Source organism: Schistocerca gregaria, chromosome 8, assembly GCF_023897955.1.
Source record: "Schistocerca gregaria isolate iqSchGreg1 chromosome 8, iqSchGreg1.2, whole genome shotgun sequence".
Classification (NCBI taxonomy): Eukaryota; Metazoa; Arthropoda; class Insecta; order Orthoptera; family Acrididae; genus Schistocerca; species Schistocerca gregaria.
The window spans coordinates 8,955,102-8,975,849 of NC_064927.1; the positions used below are offsets into that span (position 1 = coordinate 8,955,102).

The 20,748-nt window shown below is 46.9% G+C and overlaps 10 non-coding genes across 10 annotated transcripts; all 10 read right to left on the reverse strand.

Moving 5' to 3' along the window:
• Positions 1-497: 497 nt before the first annotated feature.
• Trnak-cuu (transfer RNA lysine (anticodon CUU)) lies at positions 498-570 on the reverse strand. Its single transcript has one exon. It is a non-coding gene; the product is annotated as a tRNA-Lys (tRNA).
• Positions 571-3,543: 2,973 nt separating this feature from the next.
• Trnak-cuu (transfer RNA lysine (anticodon CUU)) lies at positions 3,544-3,616 on the reverse strand. Its single transcript has one exon. It is a non-coding gene; the product is annotated as a tRNA-Lys (tRNA).
• A 1,418-nt stretch (positions 3,617-5,034) lies between these two features.
• Trnak-cuu (transfer RNA lysine (anticodon CUU)) lies at positions 5,035-5,111 on the reverse strand. Its single transcript has one exon. It is a non-coding gene; the product is annotated as a tRNA-Lys (tRNA).
• A 1,408-nt stretch (positions 5,112-6,519) lies between these two features.
• Positions 6,520-6,592, reverse strand: Trnak-cuu (transfer RNA lysine (anticodon CUU)). Its single transcript has one exon. It is a non-coding gene; the product is annotated as a tRNA-Lys (tRNA).
• Positions 6,593-8,051: 1,459 nt separating this feature from the next.
• Positions 8,052-8,128, reverse strand: Trnak-cuu (transfer RNA lysine (anticodon CUU)). The gene has a single exon. It is a non-coding gene; the product is annotated as a tRNA-Lys (tRNA).
• Positions 8,129-9,556: 1,428 nt separating this feature from the next.
• On the reverse strand, positions 9,557-9,629 carry Trnak-cuu (transfer RNA lysine (anticodon CUU)). Its single transcript has one exon. It is a non-coding gene; the product is annotated as a tRNA-Lys (tRNA).
• Positions 9,630-11,088: 1,459 nt separating this feature from the next.
• Trnak-cuu (transfer RNA lysine (anticodon CUU)) lies at positions 11,089-11,165 on the reverse strand. Its single transcript has one exon. It is a non-coding gene; the product is annotated as a tRNA-Lys (tRNA).
• A 1,428-nt stretch (positions 11,166-12,593) lies between these two features.
• Trnak-cuu (transfer RNA lysine (anticodon CUU)) lies at positions 12,594-12,666 on the reverse strand. Its single transcript has one exon. It is a non-coding gene; the product is annotated as a tRNA-Lys (tRNA).
• A 1,437-nt stretch (positions 12,667-14,103) lies between these two features.
• Positions 14,104-14,176, reverse strand: Trnak-cuu (transfer RNA lysine (anticodon CUU)). The gene has a single exon. It is a non-coding gene; the product is annotated as a tRNA-Lys (tRNA).
• Positions 14,177-20,311: 6,135 nt separating this feature from the next.
• Trnak-cuu (transfer RNA lysine (anticodon CUU)) lies at positions 20,312-20,384 on the reverse strand. The gene has a single exon. It is a non-coding gene; the product is annotated as a tRNA-Lys (tRNA).
• Positions 20,385-20,748: the final 364 nt, after the last annotated feature.

Genomic DNA, 20,748 nt, shown 5'->3' on the forward strand with positions numbered 1-20,748 from the left:
TAATAAAAGGCATGTCGCTAATTGTTCGTCATCACAGATACTGTTTGCTATACGGCCACGACGCGCAACTGATTTCCAAAATTCGACTTCTTCCTTTGAGGATGGAACTCACGACCCTTGGTTTACTAGTCCAGTGCTCTACCACTGAGCTAAAGAGGCACAGCCTAGCGGTACTTTTGCGTACTTCGTCCTTACGGTCGTCTGGATCATCAGACTTCAGCTGACAACACTTCATATTACCGACTAATATTTGCAGCTATGGCGACCCATTACTGCTTGGCTACACATCTGACACGTAACCGATGTCCTCTCCAAACAACAACACTTGCATTTCAGAACATGTCTTTCACACATGTCTACAAAATCACCTTCACCTTCAAATACAGTTTCCTTGCGACTGACAGAGACGTAGGCAAAGTTTAAAGTTGCTATTTTCATTACATCCCGTTAATCAGAAAAACGGTAATTTACATCTGCAGCGGAACAAAATTCCGTTCCGCCCAGCGTGGGGCTCGAACCCACGACCATGAGATTAAGAGTCTCATGCTCTACAGACTGAGCTAGCCGGGCTGCTTCGGTGAATACTTGCCTGGCAGCACGTCACACAGTACTCGTTTGGGTTGGGTGGTCCCATACAGAATCTCTCCATGCTGCCTAATGTTTTCCTAACGTCACACTCGTCACGTACTTCACTTTTATTTCATAATCATTTCTGAGAGGTAAAGGAATTGCATGACAACCTGCTGAGCTAGTGGCGTCAAAATTAACACTCATACTTGATGTGACTCAAAAGGCGAACGAGTTACTTTCCGACGTTGTTTTAGATGTGCAAGTGCAAGTTTAAACTCGCGGTGACGGCACTCTGCCGACCATTTCGCTAGTTAACACACCGGTCTTGTAGTGTGTGTTTCAAGCTCAAGAGCATCTCCAAGCAGAAAATGGTCAACAGCAACATTCAGACGGTTTCGTACTGCTCAAATGCTACATTAAAACGGTATGTTTCTTTTTCAGAACTGATAAAACACGAGCGTGACAGCATTCGAACCTGTAATCTTCAGATCCGAAGTCCGACGCCTTTACCATTAGGCCACACAGTCACTGACGACCAAGTGCAACTTGTATATGACTCATCTCGAAACGCTCACACCCCTGATAATTTGTGTTTTCGTTCTACACAGCCGCTGCCCTTGCTCTTTCCCACCCATTCGTTACATTCAACCTCTTACGTAACCGACCAAATATGGACTGGGAAACAAGACCACACACTTTGTGCATACGGAATCGAAGGCAGGGCGTGCCTCGCCGCATTTGCCACGATGGCCATTTGCTACTTCTGCAGAAGCGGCGGCGGCGACGACGACGACGACGACGACCGCGAGAGGCTCTGACATATGTGAGAAATACATCTATAAAACTTAATTCAGACTGCCTCGTCCCACCTTATGCTGTACCGCTTTGGCAAAGGCTTTATCTGCGCCATTCGCCTTAATCACATCTGAGAGTAATTCTTAATAAAAGGCATGTCGCTAATTGTTCGTCAAAACAGATACTGTTTGCTATACGGCCACGAGGTGCAACTGATTTCCTAAATTCGACTTCTTTCTTTGAGGATGGAACTCACGACCCTTGGTTTACTAGTCCAGTGCTCTAACACTGAGCTCAAGGGGCTCGGTCTAGCAGTTCTTTTGCGTACTTCGTCCTTACGGTCGTCTGGTTCATCAGACTTCAGCTGACAACACTTCATATTACCGACTAATATTTGCAGCTATGGCGACCCATTACTGCTTGGCTACACATCTGACACGTAACCGAGGTCCTCTCCAAACAACAACACTTGCATTTCAGAACATGTCTTTCACACATGTCTACAAAATCACCTTCACCTTCAAATACAGTTTCCTTGCGACTGACAGAGACGTAGGCAAATTTTAAAGTTGCTATTTCCATTACATCACGTTATTCAGAAAAACGGTAATTTACATCTGCAGCGGAACAAAATTCCGTTCCGCCCTGGGTGGCTCTCGAACCCACGACGCTGAGATTAAGAGTCTCATGCTCTACCGACTTAGCTATCCGGGCTGCTTCGGTGAATACTTGCCGGGTAGCACTTCACACAGTACTCGTTTGGGTTGGGTGGTCCCATACAGAATCTCTCCATGCTGCCTAATATTTTCCTAACGTCACACTCGTCACGTACTTCACTTTTATTTCATAATCATTTCTGAGAGGTAAAGGAATTGCATGACAACCTGCAGAGCTAGTGGCGTCAAAATTAACACTCATACTTGATGTGACTCAAAAGGCGAACGAGTTACTTTCCGACGTTGTTTTAGATGTGCAAGTGCCAGTGGAAACTCGCGGTGATTGCACTCTGCCGACCATTTCGCTAGTTAACACCGGTCTTGTAGTGTGTGTTTCAAGCTCAAGAGCATCTCCAAGCAGAAAATGGTCAACAGCAACATTCAGACGGTTTCGTACTGCTCAAATGCTACATTAAAACGGTATGTTTCTTTTTCAGAACTGATAAAACACGAGCGTGACAGCATTCGAACCTGTAATCTTCAGATCCGAAGTCCGACGCCTTATCCATTAGGCCACACAGTCACTGACGACCAAGTGCAACTTGTATATGACTCATCTCGAAACGCTCACACCCCTGATAATTTGTGTTTTCGTTCTACACAGCCGCTGCCCTCGCTCTTTCCCACCCATTCGTTACATTCAACTTCTTACGTGACCGACCAAATATAGACTGGGAAACAAGACCACACACTTTGTGCATACGGAATCGAAGGCAGGGCGTGCCTCGCCGCATTTGCCACGATGGCCATTTGCTACTTCTGCAGAAGCGGCGGCGACGACGACGACGACGACGACGACGACGACGACGACGACGACGACGACCACGACCGCGAGAGGCTCTGACATATGTGAGAAATACATCTATAAAATGTAATTCAGACTGCCTCGTCCCACCTTATGCTGTACCGCTTTGGCAAAGGCTTTATCTGCGCCATTCGCCTTAATCACATCTGAGAGTAATTCTTAATAAAAGGCATGTCGTTAATTGTTCGTCATCACAGATACTGTTTGCTATACGGCCACGACGCGCAACTGATTTCCAAAATTCGACTTCTTCCTTTGAGGATGGAACTCACGACCCTTGGTTTACTAGTCCAGTGCGCTACAACTGAGCTAAATGGGCGCGGCCTGGCGGTACTTTTGCGTACTTCGTCCTTACGGTCGTCTGGATCATCAGACTTCAGCTGACAACACCTCATATTACCGACTAATATTTGCAGCTATGGCGACCCATTACTGCTTGGCTACACATCTGACACGTAACCGATGTCCTCTCCAAACAACAACACTTGCATTTCAGAACATGTCTTTCACACATGTCTCCAAAATCACCTTCACCTTCAAATACAGTATCCTTGCGACTGACAGAGACGTAGGCAATGTTTAAAGTTGCTATTTCCATTACATCACGTTAATCAGAAAAACGGTAATTTACATCTGCAGCAGAACAAAATTCCGTACCGCCCAGCGTGGGGCACGAACCCACGACCATGAGATTAAGAGTCTCATGCTCTACCGACTGAGCTAGCCGGGCTGCTTCGGTGAATACTTGCCGGGCAGCACGTCACACAGTACTCGTTTGGGTTGGGTGGTCCCATACAGAATCTCTCCATGCTGCCTAATGTCACGTACTTCACTTTTATTTCATAATCATTTCTGAGAGGTAAAGGAATTGCATGACAACCTGCAGAGCTAGTGGCGTCAAAATTAACACTCATACTTGATGTGACTCAAAAGGCGAACGAGTTACTTTCCGACGTTGTTTTAGATGTGCAAGTGCCAGTGGAAACTCACGGTGATTGCACTCTGCCGACCATTTCGCTAGTTAACACCGGTCTTGTAGTGTGTGTTTCAAGCTCAAGAGCATCTCCAAGCAGAAAATGGTCAACAGCAACATTCAGACGGTTTCGTACTGCTCAAATGCTACATTAAAACGGTATGTTTCTTTTTCAGAACTGATAAAACACGAGCGTGACAGCATTCGAACCAGTAATCTTCAGATCCGAAGTCCGACGCCTTATCCATTAGGCCACACAGTCACTGACGACCAAGTGCAACATGTATATGACTCATTTCGAAACGCTCACACCCCTGATAATTTGTGTTTTCGTTCTACACAGCAGCTGCCCTTGCTCTTTCCCACTCATTCGTTACATTCAACCTCTTACGTGACCGACCAAATATAGACTGGGAAACAAGACCACACACTTTGTGCATACGGAATCGAAGGCAGGGCGTGCCTCGCTGCATTTGTCACGATGGCCATTTGCTACTTCTGCAGAAGCGGCGGCGGCGACGACGACGACGACGACGACGGCGACGACCGCGAGAGGCTCTGACATATGTGAGAAATACATCTATAAAATGTAATTCAGACTGCCTCGTCCCACCTTATGCTGTACCGCTTTGGCAAAGGCTTTATCTGCGCCATTCGCCTTAATCACATCTGAGAGTAATTCTTAATAAAAGGCATGTCGCTAATTGTTCGTCATCACAGATACTGTTAGCTATACGGCCACGACGCGCAACTGATTTCCAAAATTGGACTATTTCCTTTGAGGATGGAACTCACGACCCTTGGTTTACTAGTCCAGTGCGCTACAACTGAGCTAAATGGGCGCGGCCTAGCGGTACTTTTGCGTACTTCGTCGTTACGGTCGTCTGGATCATCAGACTTCAGCTGACAACACCTAATATTACCGACTAATATTTGCAGCTATGGCGACCCATTACTGCTTGGCTACACATCTGACACGTAACCGATGTCCTCTCCAAACAACAACACTTGTATTTCAGAACATGTCTTTCACACATGTCTCCAAAATCACCTTCACCTTCAAATACAGTTTCTTTGCGACTGACAGAGACGTAGGCAAAGTTTAAAGTTGCTATTTCCATTACATCACGTTAATCAGAAAAACGGTAATTTACATCTGCAGCGGAACAAAATTCCGTTCCGCCAGCGTGGGGCTCGTACCCACGACCATGAGATTAAGAGTCTCATGCTCTACCGACTGAGCTAGCCGGGCTGCTTCGGTGAATACTTGCCGGGCAGCACGTCACACAGTACTCGTTTGGGTTGGGTGGTCCCATACAGAATCTCTCCATGCTGCCTAATGTCACGTACTTCACTTTTATTTCATAATCATTTCTGAGAGGTAAAGGAATTCCATGACAACCTGCAGAGCTAGTGGCGTCAAAATTAACAATCATACTTGATGTGACTCAAAAGGCGAACGAGTTACTTTCCGACGTTGTTTTAGATGTGCAAGTGCCAGTGGAAACTCGCGGTGATTGCACTCTGCCGACCATTTCGCTAGTTAACACCGGTCTTGTAGTGTGTGTTTCAAGCTCAAGAGCATCTCCAAGCAGAAAATGGTCAACAGCAACATTCACACGGTTTCGTACTGCTCAAATGCTACATTAAAACGGTATGTTTCTTTTTCAGAACTGATAAAACACGAGAGTGACAGCATTCGAACCTGTAATCTTCAGATCCGAAGTCCGACGCCTTATCCATTAGGCCACACAGTCACTGACGACCAAGTGCAACATGTATATGACTCATTTCGAAACGCTCACACCCCTGATAATTTGTGTTTTCGTTCTACACAGCCGCTGCCCTTGCTCTTTCCCACTCATTCGTTACATTCAACCTCTTACGTGACCGACCAAATATAGACTGGGAAACAAGACCACACACTTTGTGCATACGGAATCGAAGGCAGGGCGTGCCTCGCCGCATTTGCCACGATGGCCATTTGCTACTTCTGCAGAAGCGGCGCCGGCGACGACGACGACGACCGCGAGAGGCTCTGACATATGTGAGAAATACATCTATAAAATGTAATTCAGACTGCCTCGTCCCACCTTATGCTGTACCGCTTTGGCAAAGGCTTTATCTGCGCCATTCGCCTTAATCACATCTGAGAGTAATTCTTAATAAAAGGCATGTCGCTAATTGTTCGTCATCACAGATACTGTTAGCTATACGGCCACGACGCGCAACTGATTTCCAAAATTCGACTTCTTCCTTTGAGGATGGAACTCACGACCCTTGGTTTACTAGTCCAGTGCTCTACCACTGAGCTAAATGGGCGCAGCCTAGCGGTACTTTTGCGTATTTCGTCCTTACGGTAGTCTGGATCATCAGACTTCAGCTGACAACACTTCATATTACCGACTAATATTTGCAGCTATGGCGACCCATTACTGCTTGGCTACACATCTGACACGTAACCGATGTCCTCTCCAAACAACAACACTTGCATTTCAGAACATGTCTTTCACACATGTCTCCAAAATCACCTTCACCTTCAAATACAGTTTCCTTGCGACTGACAGAGACGTAGGCAAATTTTAAAGTTGCTATTTCCATTACATCACGTTAATCAGAAAAACGGTAATTTACATCTGCAGCGGAACAAAATTCCGTTCCGCCCAGCGTGGGGCTCGAAGCCACGACCCTGAGATTAAGAGTCTCATGCTCTACCGACTGAGCTAGCCGGGCTGCTTCGGTGAATACTTGCCAGGCAGCACGTCACACAGTACTCGTTTGGGTTGGGTGGTCCCATACAGAATCTCTCCATGCTGCCTAATGTTTTCCTAACGTCACACTCGTCACGTACTTCACTTTTATTTCATAATCATTTCTGAGAGGTAAAGGAATTGCATGACAACCTGCAGAGCTAGTGGCGTCAAAATTAACACTCATACTTGATGTGACTCAAAAGGCGAACGAGTTACTTTCCGACGTTGTTTTAGATGTGCAAGTGCCAGTGGAAACACGCGGTGACGGCACTCAGCCGACCATTTCGCTAGTTAACACCGGTCTTGGTGTGTGTGTTTCAAGCTCAAGAGCATCTCCAAGCAGAAAATGGTCAACAGCAACATTCAGACGGTTTCGTACTGCTCAAATGCTACATTAAAACGGTATGTTTCTTTTTCAGAACTGATAAAACACGAGCGTGACAGCATCCGAACCTGTAATCTTCAGATCCGAAGTCCGACGCCTTATCCATTAGGCCACACAGTCACTGACGACCAAGTGCACCTTGTATATGACTCATTTTGAAACGCTCACACCCCTGATAATTTGTGTTTTCGTTCTACACAGCCGCTGCCCTTGCTCTTTCCCACCCATTCGTTACATTCAACCTCTTACGTGACCGACCAAATATAGACTGGGAACCAAGACCACACACTTTGTGCATACGGAATCGAAGGCAGGGCGTGCCTCGCCGCATTTGCCACGATGGCCATTTGCTACTTCTGCAGAAACGGCGGCGGCGACGACGACGACGAATACGACGACGGCGACGACGACGACGACGACGACGACCGCGAGAGGCTCTGACATATGTGAGAAATACATCTTTAAAATGTAATTCAGACTGCCTCGTCCCACCTTATGCTGTACCGCTTTGGCAAAGGCTTTATCTGCGCCATTCGCCTTAATCACATCTGAGAGTAATTCTTAATAAAAGGCATGTCGCTAATTGTTCGTCATCACAGATACTGTTAGCTATACGGCCACGACGCGCAACTGATTTCCAAAATTCGACTTCTTCCTTTGAGGATGGAACTCACGACCCTTGGTTTACTAGTCCAGTGCTCTACCACTGAGCTAAATGGGCGCGGCCTAGCGGTACTTTTTCGTATTTCGTCCTTACGGTCGTCTGGATCATCAGACCTCAGCTGACAACACTTCATATTACCGACTAATATTTGCAGCTATGGCGACCCATTACTGCTTGGCTACACATCTGACACGTAACCGATGTCCTCTCCAAACAACAACACTTGCATTTCAGAACATGTCTTTCACACATGTCTCCAAAATCACCTTCACCTTCAAATACAGTTTCCTTGCGACTGACAGAGACGTAGGCAAAGTTTAAAGTTGCTATTTCCATTACATCACGTTAATCAGAAAAACGGTAATTTACATCTGCAGCGGAACAAAATTCCGTTCCGCCAGCGTGGGGCTCGAAGCCACGACCCTGAGATTAAGAGTCTCATGCTCTACCGACTGAGCTAGCCGGGCTGCTTCGGTGAATACTTTCCGGGCAGCACGTCACACAGTACTCGTTTGCGTTGGGTGGTCCCATACAGAATCTCTCCAAGCTGCCTAATGTCTTCCTAACGTCACACTCGTCACGTACTTCACTTTTATTTCATAATCATTTCTGAGAGGTAAAGGATTTGCATGACAACCTGCAGAGCTAGTGGCGTCAAAATTAACACTCATACTTGATGTGACTCAAAAGGCGAACGAGTTACTTTCCGACGTTGTTTTAGATGTGCAAGTGCCAGTGGAAACTCGCGGTGACGGCACTCCGCCGACCATTTCGCTAGTTAACACCGGTCTTGTAGTGTGTGTTTCAAGCTCAAGAGCATCTCCAAGCAGAAAATGGTCAACAGCAACATTCAGACGGTTTCGTACTGCTCAAATGCTACATTAAAACGGTATGTTTCTTTTTCAGAACTGATAAAACACGAGCGTGACAGCATTCGAACCTGTAATCTTCAGATCCGAAGTCCGACGCCTTATCCATTAGGCGACACAGTCACTGACGACCAAGTGCAACTTGTATATGACTCATCTCGAAACGCTCACACCCCTGATAATTTGTGTTTTCGTTCTACACAGCCGCTGCCCTTGCTCTTTCCCACCCATTCGTTACATTCAACCTCTAACGTGACCGACCAAATATAGACTGGGAACCAAGAGCACACACTTTGTGCATACGGAATCGAAGGCAGGGCGTGCCTCGCCGCATTTGCCACGATGGCCATTTGCTACTTCTGCAGATACGGCGGCGGCGACGACGACGACGACCGCGAGAGGCTCTGACATATGTGAGAAATACATCTATAAAATGTAATTCAGACTGCCTCGTCCCACCTTATGCTGTACCGCTTTGGCAAAGGCTTTATCTGCGCCATTCGCCTTAATCACATCTGAGAGTAATTCTTAATAAAAGGCATGTCGCTAATTGTTCGTCATCACAGATACTGTTAGCTATACGGCCACGACGCGCAACTGATTTCCAAAATTCGACTTCTTCCTTTGAGGATGGAACTCACGACCCTTGGTTTACTAGTCCAGTGCTCTACCACTGAGCTAAATGGGCGCAGCCTAGCGGTACTTTTGCGTATTTCGTCCTTACGGTAGTCTGGATCATCAGACTTCAGCTGACAACACTTCATATTACCGACTAATATTTGCAGCTATGGCGACCCATTACTGCTTGGCTACACATCTGACACGTAACCGATGTCCTCTCCAAACAACAACACTTGCATTTCAGAACATGTCTTTCACACATGTCTCCAAAATCACCTTCACCTTCAAATACAGTTTCCTTGCGACTGACAGAGACGTAGGCAAATTTTAAAGTTGCTATTTCCATTACATCACGTTAATCAGAAAAACGGTAATTTACATCTGCAGCGGAACAAAATTCCGTTCCGCCCAGCGTGGGGCTCGAAGCCACGACCCTGAGATTAAGAGTCTCATGCTCTACCGACTGAGCTAGCCGGGCTGCTTCGGTGAATACTTGCCAGGCAGCACGTCACACAGTACTCGTTTGGGTTGGGTGGTCCCATACAGAATCTCTCCATGCTGCCTAATGTTTTCCTAACGTCACACTCGTCACGTACTTCACTTTTATTTCATAATCATTTCTGAGAGGTAAAGGAATTGCATGACAACCTGCAGAGCTAGTGGCGTCAAAATTAACACTCATACTTGATGTGACTCAAAAGGCGAACGAGTTACTTTCCGACGTTGTTTTAGATGTGCAAGTGCCAGTGGAAACACGCGGTGACGGCACTCAGCCGACCATTTCGCTAGTTAACACCGGTCTTGTAGTGTGTGTTTCAAGCTCAAGAGCATCTCCAAGCAGAAAATGGTCAACAGCAACATTCAGACGGTTTCGTACTGCTCAAATGCTACATTAAAACGGTATGTTTCTTTTTCAGAACTGATAAAACACGAGCGTGACAGCATCCGAACCTGTAATCTTCAGATCGGAAGTCCGACGCCTTATCCATTAGGCCACACAGTCACTGACGACCAAGTGCACCTTGTATATGACTCATCTCGAAACGCTCACACCCCTGATAATTTGTGTTTTCGTTCTACACAGCCGCTGCCCTTGCTCTTTCCCACCCATTCGTTACATTCAACCTCTTACGTGACCGACCAAATATAGACTGGGAACCAAGACCACACACTTTGTGCATACGGAATCGAAGGCAGGGCGTGCCTCGCCGCATTTGCCACGATGGCCATTTGCTACTTCTGCAGAAACGGCGGCGGCGACGACGACGACGAATACGACGACGGCGACGACGACGACGACGACGACGACCGCGAGAGGCTCTGACATATGTGAGAAATACATCTTTAAAATGTAATTCAGACTGCCTCGTCCCACCTTATGCTGTACCGCTTTGGCAAAGGCTTTATCTGCGCCATTCGCCTTAATCACATCTGAGAGTAATTCTTAATAAAAGGCATGTCGCTAATTGTTCGTCATCACAGATACTGTTAGCTATACGGCCACGACGCGCAACTGATTTCCAAAATTCGACTTCTTCCTTTGAGGATGGAACTCACGACCCTTGGTTTACTAGTCCAGTGCTCTACCACTGAGCTAAATGGGCGCGGCCTAGCGGTACTTTTTCGTATTTCGTCCTTACGGTCGTCTGGATCATCAGACCTCAGCTGACAACACTTCATATTACCGACTAATATTTGCAGCTATGGCGACCCATTACTGCTTGGCTACACATCTGACACGTAACCGATGTCCTCTCCAAACAACAACACTTGCATTTCAGAACATGTCTTTCACACATGTCTCCAAAATCACCTTCACCTTCAAATACAGTTTCCTTGCGACTGACAGAGACGTAGGCAAAGTTTAAAGTTGCTATTTCCATTACATCACGTTAATCAGAAAAACGGTAATTTACATCTGCAGCGGAACAAAATTCCGTTCCGCCAGCGTGGGGCTCGAAGCCACGACCCTGAGATTAAGAGTCTCATGCTCTACCGACTGAGCTAGCCGGGCTGCTTCGGTGAATACTTTCCGGGCAGCACGTCACACAGTACTCGTTTGCGTTGGGTGGTCCCATACAGAATCTCTCCAAGCTGCCTAATGTCTTCCTAACGTCACACTCGTCACGTACTTCACTTTTATTTCATAATCATTTCTGAGAGGTAAAGGATTTGCATGACAACCTGCAGAGCTAGTGGCGTCAAAATTAACACTCATACTTGATGTGACTCAAAAGGCGAACGAGTTACTTTCCGACGTTGTTTTAGATGTGCAAGTGCCAGTGGAAACTCGCGGTGACGGCACTCCGCCGACCATTTCGCTAGTTAACACCGGTCTTGTAGTGTGTGTTTCAAGCTCAAGAGCATCTCCAAGCAGAAAATGGTCAACAGCAACATTCAGACGGTTTCGTACTGCTCAAATGCTACATTAAAACGGTATGTTTCTTTTTCAGAACTGATAAAACACGAGCGTGACAGCATTCGAACCTGTAATCTTCAGATCCGAAGTCCGACGCCTTATCCATTAGGCCACACAGTCACTGACGACCAAGTGCAACTTGTATATGACTCATCTCGAAACGCTCACACCCCTGATAATTTGTGTTTTCGTTCTACACAGCCGCTGCCCTTGCTCTTTCCCACCCATTCGTTACATTCAACCTCTAACGTGACCGACCAAATATAGACTGGGAACCAAGAGCACACACTTTGTGCATACGGAATCGAAGGCAGGGCGTGCCTCGCCGCATTTGCCACGATGGCCATTTGCTACTTCTGCAGATACGGCGGCGGCGACGACGACGACGACCGCGAGAGGCTCTGACATATGTGAGAAATACATCTATAAAATGTAATTCAGACTGCCTCGTCCCACCTTATGCTGTACCGCTTTGGCAAAGGCTTTATCTGCGCCATTCGCCTTAATCACATCTGAGAGTAATTCTTAATAAAAGGCATGTCGCTAATTGTTCGTCATCACAGATACTGTTAGCTATACGGCCACGACGCGCAACTGATTTCCAAAATTCGACTTCTTCCTTTGAGGATGGAACTCACGACCGTTGGTTTACTAGTCCAGTGCTCTACCACTGAGCTAAATGGGCGCAGCCTAGCGGTACTTTTGCGTATTTCGTCCTTACGGTAGTCTGGATCATCAGACTTCAGCTGACAACACTTCATATTACCGACTAATATTTGCAGCTATGGCGACCCATTACTGCTTGGCTACACATCTGACACGTAACCGATGTCCTCTCCAAACAACAACACTTGCATTTCAGAACATGTCTTTCACACATGTCTCCAAAATCACCTTCACCTTCAAATACAGTTTCCTTGCGACTGACAGAGACGTAGGCAAATTTTAAAGTTGCTATTTCCATTACATCACGTTAATCAGAAAAACGGTAATTTACATCTGCAGCGGAACAAAATTCCGTTCCGCCCAGCGTGGGGCTCGAAGCCACGACCCTGAGATTAAGAGTCTCATGCTCTACCGACTGAGCTAGCCGGGCTGCTTCGGTGAATACTTGCCAGGCAGCACGTCACACAGTACTCGTTTGGGTTGGGTGGTCCCATACAGAATCTCTCCATGCTGCCTAATGTTTTCCTAACGTCACACTCGTCACGTACTTCACTTTTATTTCATAATCATTTCTGAGAGGTAAAGGAATTGCATGACAACCTGCAGAGCTAGTGGCGTCAAAATTAACACTCATACTTGATGTGACTCAAAAGGCGAACGAGTTACTTTCCGACGTTGTTTTAGATGTGCAAGTGCCAGTGGAAACACGCGGTGACGGCACTCAGCCGACCATTTCGCTAGTTAACACCGGTCTTGTAGTGTGTGTTTCAAGCTCAAGAGCATCTCCAAGCAGAAAATGGTCAACAGCAACATTCAGACGGTTTCGTACTGCTCAAATGCTACATTAAAACGGTATGTTTCTTTTTCAGAACTGATAAAACACGAGCGTGACAGCATCCGAACCTGTAATCTTCAGATCCGAAGTCCGACGCCTTATCCATTAGGCCACACAGTCACTGACGACCAAGTGCACCTTGTATATGACTCATCTCGAAACGCTCACACCCCTGATAATTTGTGTTTTCGTTCTACACAGCCGCTGCCCTTGCTCTTTCCCACCCATTCGTTACATTCAACCTCTTACGTGACCGACCAAATATAGACTGGGAACCAAGACCACACACTTTGTGCATACGGAATCGAAGGCAGGGCGTGCCTCGCCGCATTTGCCACGATGGCCATTTGCTACTTCTGCAGAAACGGCGGCGGCGACGACGACGACGAATACGACGACCGCGAGAGGCTCTGACATATGTGAGAAATACATCTTTAAAATGTAATTCAGACTGCCTCGTCCCACCTTATGCTGTACCGCTTTGGCAAAGGCTTTATCTGCGCCATTCGCCTTAATCACATCTGAGAGTAATTCTTAATAAAAGGCATGTCGCTAATTGATCGTCAACACAGATACTGTTTGCTATACGGCCACGACGCGCAACTGATTTCCAAAATTCGACTTTTTCCTTTGAGGATGGAACTCACGACCCTTGGTTTACTAGTCCAGTGCTCTACCACTGAGCTAAAGAGGCGCGGCCTAGCGGCACTTTCGCGTACTTCGTCGTTACGGTCGTCTGGATCATCAGACTTCAGCTGACAACACTTCATATTACCGACTAATATTAGCAGCTATGGCAACCCATTACTGCTTGGCTACACATCTGACACGTAACCGATATCCTCTCCAAACAACAACACTTGCATTTCAGAACATGTCTTTCACACATGTCTACAAAATCACCTTCACATTCAAATACAGTTTCCTTGCGACTGACAGAGACGTAGGCAAAGTTTAAAGTTGCTATTTCCATTACATCACGTTAATCAGATAAACAGTAATTTACATCTGCAGCGGAACAAAATTCCGTTCCGCCCAGCGTGGGGCTCGAACCCACGACCCTGAGATTAAGAGTTTCATGCTCTACCAACAGAGCTAGCCGGGCTTCTTAGGTGAATGCTTGCCGGGCAGCACGTCACACAGTACTCGTTTGGGTTGGGTGGTTCCATACAGAATCTCTCCATGCTGCCTAAAGTTTTCCTAACGTCACACTCGTCACGTACTTCACTTTTATTTCATAATCATTTCTGAGAGGTAAAGGAATTGCATGACATCCAGCAGAGCTAGTGGCGTCAAAATTAACACTCATACTTGATGTGACTCAAATGGCGAACGAGTTACTTTCAGACGTTGTTTTAGATGTGCAAGTGCCAGTGGAAACTCGCGGTGACGGCACTCTGCCGACCATTTCGCTAGTTAACACCGGTCTTGTAGTGTGTGTTTCAAGCTCAAGAGCATCTCCAAGCAGAAAATGGTCAACAGCAACATTCAGACGGTTTCGTACTGCTCAAATGCTACATTAAAACGGTATGTTTCTTTTTCAGAACTGATAAAACACGAGCGTGACAGCATTGGAACCTGTAATCTTCAGATCCGAAGTCCGACTCCTTATCCATTAGGCCACACAGTCACTGACGACCAAGTGCAACTTGTATATGACTCATCTCGAAACGCTCACACCCCTGATAATTTGTGTTTTCGTTCTACACAGCCGCTGCCCTTGCTCTTTCCCACCCATTCGTTACATTCAACATCTTACGTGACCGACCAAATATAGACTGGGAAACAAGACCACACACTTTGTGCATACGGAATCGAAGGCAAGGCGTGCCTCGCCGCATTTGCCACGATGGCCATTTGCTACTTCTGCAGAAGCGGCGGCGGCGACGACGACGACGACGACGACGACGACGACGACGACGACGACGACCGCGAGAGGCTCTGACATATGTGAGAAATACATCTATAAAATGTAATTCAGACTGCCTCGTCCCACCTCATGCTGTACCAGCTTTGGCAAAGGCTTTATCTGTGGCAGGAAGAAACTGCCCGACCTACAAACTGCTAGAGCAGAGACTCATATCCCGAATTGACTATGGCTGATGCTGGTAACATAAGAAGGACGAACATCAAAAGGAAGTCTCCCAGCAAAAGAAAAAGGGACGCTGGAAGGGCAGAAAGGTTTAATAAATTTTTGAAGTCTCTAAAACAAATGCAAGAACGAAAAGCAACGATGATTGACTTCAGTACACAAACTGACTCTGATCCGAGATTCGAAGAGATAAGAGAAATAATGCACGAAATAAAAGAAATTGAGGTAATTGTAGACGACTTCTGGGCTGCTAGTGAGTCTCCACCCTCAACATCTCCAGCTCCTCACTCAAAATTAAACCCTGAAGCTGAAACTTTCGTCTCAAAGCTTGAATTAAAAGGGACACAGGAAGTAAAAATGGTTGATCTTTGTATTCAAACAGAACCTGAAGAAGAAAATGAGGAGCATGACGGAAAAGCAGTTAACCCAGGCTCACAGCCTCAATCTTTACCCGGAAGGAACAGCTCTGCTCCTGTCCCAGGGAGTCTTCCAACTTTTACCCTGCAAGACAGCACAGTCACTAGCACCACTACGAGCACAAGTATGGCACAGCTGCAAGACGATAAACCGGCTGTAGGAGCGGACCCAAGACGGATCTATCCCAACTTGGAGTTCGCGATGCAGCTATCGCGTCTGGAGCAACCAGCGATCCTCACTACAGCTTTGAGGCACGTCGTACGCGTAGGTCATGAACATGGCAGAATGGTCACCTTCACGGCGATGGAGGCTGTAGATAGAATACAGCTGAAGTCAGTGAATCTTCCCACTGATTTCGGAGCCCTGCGTGACCTGGTGAAGAAAGTATTTGAGAGAAGAGGTGAAGAATTCAAGCTGGACGAAATTTATGCACAGGCTGTCCTAGCTAATGGTAGAGTAGCATTCGACTTTAACAAATCATGGCCTGAATGTTACTTTCACACTTATTTTCCTTAATGACAACCCTAAATTCAATCACGGTAGGGCAGCTAAACACTCATAATAGTCGGTTGGTCATGCAGGAACTCCGAAAAGTAGTGGAGGAGAGGAGACTAGATGTAGTCTGTCTACAGGAGCCATACTACTGGGCCGGGCAAATATCATTCATGTCGAAAACATGGCAAACCATCTTTACAGGAGAGGAGCCAAGGGCGTTAATAGTAATAACAAATAAGGCCCTCAGAGCCACAAAAATAGCGCAACTCTCTGATTGCCACTGTAACGTCATCGAGTTGCAGTCACCCGCCGGGATATTATATATTGTTAATATGTACTTTCAGTACGGGGGAAATTTCGAACATTTCATAGAACATCTCTCTAGGGTAATGATGGCGTTACGTGGGCGTAAGGTAATAGTCACAGCAGACATGAACGCGAAATCCCCCCTATGGCACAGCGGCACCAGGGACGAAAATGGTGAAAGGGCAGAGGAAGCAATAATGGCGTCACAGCTGGTGGTAGTAAATAAAGCAGGGAACCCCCCCACCTATGCGGGAGGAGGGGGACAAGGCACCAACATCGATGTGACGTTAGCATCACCGAATGCTATAAACCTCATCCACAGCTGGAATGTGATAGAGCACGCTACCACAAGCGATCACAACTTGATTACTTTTTGCATAGGAGATGAAGAGTGCCGCTGGGACCTGGGGTGGGAGATTCAATACAACTTTCACAAGACAAATTGGGAATGCCTGGCTCAGGAGTGTGACGTTCCTCCGTTGCCTGAGGGTGGCCTGGATGTCGACAGGTACGCCGAAGAACTGGTAGGCTCCATCGTTAGGGCGGTAAAGGTCGCCGTGCCAACCAGGAGGAGGGCCGTGGCGGCCTCACCATCACCATGGACTGCCGAACTGGAAGGTATGCGTCGGTCTGTTAGACGGGCGAGGAGGTACTACAAGCGAAGTGCCGTCTGGCAAGAGAAGCAATACTGGCTGCAGCGTTACAGAGATGAGAAAGAAAATTTTCAAAGGGAATTAAAGGAAGTAAGAACAAGGAGTTGGGAGAAGTATGTGCTAAATCAGCTCGATACCGATCCCTGGGGAATACCCTACAAACTCGTAAGGGAAAAGGTTAAATCCCCCGCGGTTCTCTCGACCATCCGAGATGGAGACCGAGTGACAGAGTCGTGGAAGGAAACTGCTGAAGTTCTCCTGCGCACTCTGCTACCGGACGATGATGAACATGATGATGATGACTCTCAAAGGCAAATCCGCAGGGAGGATTCTCTAGAATATACCAATAATACTAGAGTGTACCCTTTCTCTGAAGCAGAAGTCGCAGCACATATCAAATCATTAAAGAAGGGGAAGGCGCCAGGACCGGACGGCATTGTAGCAGAGGTGGTACAGTTCCTCGCCCCACAGCTGGTGGCTCCTCTAACGCGGCTCTTCAATGAGTGTCTCACAGCTGGGAAATTTCCGAGAGTATGGAAGACTGCAAATGTAGTAATCATACAAAAAGGAAAGGACAAGGACCCCATGGATCCCAAATCCTATAGACCTATATGCCTGCTAGACACCATGGGGAAGCTGCTGGAGAGGCTGCTGGCGGACAGACTGACCGCACATAGGATGCTGCGTGGAATGAGTGACAGGCAGTTCGGCTTTAGGCCGGGGCGATCAGCGTCTGACGCAATCGCCCTGGCGGCTGAGGTCTGTGGCTCATCCACGCACAAGTATGTCGTAGGCATCATGGTGGACATCAGTGGCGCCTTTGACAACCTCTGGTGGCCCTCGCTCTTCTCACGTTTGCGTGAGATGCAGTGTCCAGGGCCCCTGTATGGCTGTCTGAGGAGCTATTGCATGGACAGGGAGGTCTGGCTATCATCGCCTAGCGAGAGAGTAAGTAAGACCTGTACGAAGGGGTGCCCCCAGGGATCGGTCCTGGGGCCACTCTTTTGGGACGTAAACATAGAGCCCCTGTTAGTCAGGTTACAACAATGTAGAGATGTGCTAGACGTGATAGCCTACGCTGACGACCTCCTCCTGCTGGTAGGTGGCCGTAGCCGAGAAGACTTAGAGCCAAAAGTGGAAAGGTCAATGCAAATTCTCCAGGAATGGTGCCGAGAGGCAAAAATGAGAATTGCACCACACAAATCAACATATCTTCTACTAAAAGGCAGTCTGATAAGAAATCCAACTGTCAGGATTGCGGGAGCCCCAGTTCTCCGGCGACGCGAAGCTAGGTATCTTGGAGTAATAATAGACGAAAAATGGAATTACGCGACGCACATAGAAATGATTGCACAGCGCGCGATAGAAATCCTTAATAACTTAATAAACATAGGACACAAAAGATTTCACTTACCCCCCCACCTTATAAAATTATATCATAATAGTATTCTGACTTCCTTAGTAGGGTATGCCAGCGGGGTCTGGGCACACAGGCTCACGAGGGTGGCGCCTGCCATGGCCGTGAGGAGGGTGCAGCGAAGTATGCTACTAAGATCTGCTGGGGCATACAGAACTACTCCTGGGGGGGCGTTGCTAGTTATTATGGGATTATGTCCCCTTGATATAAAAATTAGGGAGCAGGCAGCGTGGTATTGGGTAACAAAGGGGAAAATTGAAAAGACTAGGGAAATCATGGGTGTGCAAGTAGGGGACAAATACGCAATCAAGAGAAGGGGGGAGGAACTATGGCAGAGTCAGTGGGAAGGGGAAGGAACAGGGAGACGAGTTTTTGAGTTACTTCCAGATGTTGCAGAAAGATTAAAAATGGGATACTTTCAGCCAAGTAGGGGTCTGCTGCACTTCCTGACAGGACATGGGCCATATCCGGCATACCTTTGCCGATTTGGTAAACAGGCGACACCAGCGTGTGACTGTGGTGCTTCGGAAGGAACTCCCGAACACGTCATCTACAACTGCACGTTGTATGATGGAGTGGCAAGTGAACTTAGAGCGCAACTTCCTAGCCAAGATACATATACCTTGCTGCGGCGTGCCGACACTTTCAGAGTCCTCAACAGTCTGGCAAATGAGATCTCGATGAAAGTCATGAGGGACTTTATTAGGGCAAGGAACTAATCAAGTACCAAACCGAACTTGACCGAGCTGCACATGCACTACCGCCAGGCGCGGATCTGGCCAGCCATTTCATGGCTGGAATCCGCCGCGTCTTCGGACAAGGATGGCAGGTGCACTACCCGGAATTGGAATTATCGCACAACTATTTTTTGAGTAGAAAGTAGCTTAAGTAAGAACTAGAAATACTAACATACTAACAAGGTAGGGACTGCAGTGAAGTAAAAGTCATAGCCAGCCCAGTGCCAGGGGCACGCCCACTGGGGTTAGCTCGGTGGGCAGGCTAAATAACAGTAGGTTTGTATGCATAACTTCTGGCACATACTGTAACACTGCAGATCACACTAGAATAGTCATGTAAGGTAGTCTAACAAGTAACTTATTAATCATGCCCGTAGTTAGTGCCATACAAGTAATACACTGCCAATTAGTAGTTTGTAATAAGGACCCACTAATTATTTGAGGTGGTGGGTTAATAGTATGGGAATAGTTTCTTGTCTTTGACTTTTGTATCATACTTAGTTATATATTAAGATGTTGTATAATTAAATTAATGTTGTATTATTAATAAAGTTTTTTTTTTTTTTAAAAAAAAAAAAAAGGCTTTATCTGCGCCATTCGCCTTAATCACATCTGAGAGTAATTCTTAATAAAAGGCATGTCGCTAATTGTTCGTCATCACAGATACTGTTTGCTATACGGCCACGACGCGCAACTGATTTCCTAAATTCGACTTCTTTCTTTGAGGATGGAACTCACGACCCTTGGTTTACTAGTCCAGTGCTCTACCACTGAGCTCAAGGGGCGCGGCCTAGAGGTACTTTTGCGTACTTCGTCCTTACGGTCGTCTGGATCATCAGACTTCAGCTGACAACACTTCATATTACCGACTAATATTTGCAGCTATGGCGACCCATTACTGCTTGGCTACACATCTGACACGTAACCGATGTCCTCTCCAAACAACAACACTTCCATTTCAGAACATGTCTTTCACACATGTCTACAAAATCACCTTCACTTTCTAATACAGTTTCCTTGCGACTGACAGAGACGTAGGCAAATTTTAAAGTTGCTATTTCCATTACATCACGTTAATCAGAAAAACGGTAATTTACATCTGCAGCGGAACAAAATTCCGTTCCGCCCAGCGTGGGGCTCGAACCCACGACCCTGAGATTAAGAGTCTCATGCTCTACCGACTGAGCTAGCCGGGCTGCTTTGGTGAATACTTGCCGGGCAGCACGTCACACAGTACTCGTTTGGGTTGGGTGGTCCCATACAGAATCTCTCCATGCTGCCTAATGTTTACCTAACGTCACACTCGTCACGTACTTCACTTTTATTTCATAATCATTTCTGAGAGGTAAAGGAATTGCATGACATCCAGCAGAGCTAGTGGCGTCAAAATTAACACTCATACTTGATGTGACTCAAAAGGCGAACGAGTTACTTTCCGACGTTGTTTTAGATGTGCAAGTGCCAGTGGAAACTCGCGGTGACGGCACTCTGCCGACCATTTCGCTAGTTAACACCGGTCTTGTAGTGTGTGTTTCAAGCTCAAGAGCATCTCCAAGCAGA